The sequence below is a fragment of the Zalophus californianus genome, chromosome 14, assembly GCF_009762305.2.
Source record: "Zalophus californianus isolate mZalCal1 chromosome 14, mZalCal1.pri.v2, whole genome shotgun sequence".
Classification (NCBI taxonomy): domain Eukaryota; kingdom Metazoa; phylum Chordata; class Mammalia; order Carnivora; family Otariidae; genus Zalophus; species Zalophus californianus.
Window position 1 is genome coordinate 65,106,694 of NC_045608.1, and position 1,500 is coordinate 65,108,193.

General features: G+C 38.8%; 1 non-coding gene across 1 annotated transcript; it reads right to left on the minus strand.

Moving 5' to 3' along the window:
- Nucleotides 1-650: 650 nt before the first annotated feature.
- Nucleotides 651-789, minus strand: LOC118356300. Its single transcript, XR_004819630.1, has one exon. It is a non-coding gene; the product is annotated as a U4 spliceosomal RNA (small nuclear RNA).
- Between the last annotated feature and the right edge of the window lie 711 nt (nt 790-1,500).

The window sequence follows — 1,500 nt, forward strand, 5'->3', positions numbered from 1 at the left end:
GTATTCCTTTCCTCTCCACCTGGCTGCCTTCTAGATCTGACTGCATCATACCTCCTTCATGGCTCTAGTGCACGTCTCCCTCTGCCTTCCTTAACCCTTTGAGGTCGTACTGTTCTAACATATTCTATTCCCGAATCTTTGACGCAGAACTTTTGCAGTGTATTGGTAATACAAAAGTGTACTTTTGACTGACTGTTTCATGTAGCTTATCCCTTAAAACCTACAGGAGGAAGGACATACTGTACATTTTTTTGCATTTCATTAGTCCAGATTAAGTACAGCTAAAACGTCTTGGCATGTAAAATTTGATTTCTGGTGGGTAAAGTTCCTGCTTTCTTAACCACACTCTGAATCTAACTAACCGTCTCACTATAATAACTATTATTATGTGTCAATATAGACAAAGAAACTTTTATTATCCCCATGTACCACAAACAAGAAAACTGAGGCTCAGCTGGTTTACTTATCTAAAGACACTTATAGCACACGGGAAAGTGTTCTTTATTGCACCATTTTTTTCTCATGAATATATAAAATAAGGGGATAAGAAAAAGAATGTGGGTGACCACACATAGTTAATTTCCAAACTGTAATAGCAACTCAATGTATTAATCACAGAGAAAAGGTCTCAACCACAGGAAAAAGTAGAGTTTAGGAGAATGTCCAGCACATAGAATACATTCGATAAGTGGTATGTATTATTATTATAATACCTATTGTTATTATTATTAGCAATAATCGTGCCTCAGATAAACCTCATTGACAATGATATTGTCACTGTACAAAGTTCTATTTACTATTATTATTTTATCAGAATCATCTGGGAAGCTATTTTCCCCCCTAAATTCACAGAACTTGCTTTCAAGGATATATTCAAATAAATTGGGGTGAGGGAAAAGACATAAAAATAAACAAGAACACTTGGAATAAGTCCCCGGATGATTCTGGTACATCACCCCTGCCCACCCCCTACTAACCCTTCACACACACACACACACACACACACACACACACACACACACACACACACACCTCCTACCATTGATTCAAGGAACTCAGAGAATATAATCAGTAGTGTATTGCAGAGTGACTGGGGGACTCCACATAATAAAGGAGGAATGTTGACCCAAACGAACAGAGCCACATATGTCATCCACAAAATATGTGATGCAGAGGGTCCACTGGCAGTTTGATTGCTGCTTGTTTGGAAAATGTGGCAGGATTTCTGTGGTTCTGTTGCTGAGGAGAGTTGTAGTTATTCCAAGTGGGTGTCAGCAAAGTTTTGGGGGCACGCCTCCGCATCATGCCTGTGTCTCTATAAACAAAAGCTCAACAGGAATTAAAATCTCTGTTTCATGGCTCTAAAAGAGGGGTATCATTTACCAAGTTACACACACAACAGCTGAAGGGTTTCCCCTTAAAGCAATTTGCAACTTGCAAAAGTCATTGTTCAGCTCTTGGATTTCCCCAATCTAAACAAGTAGGAATAACTCAAGTAGA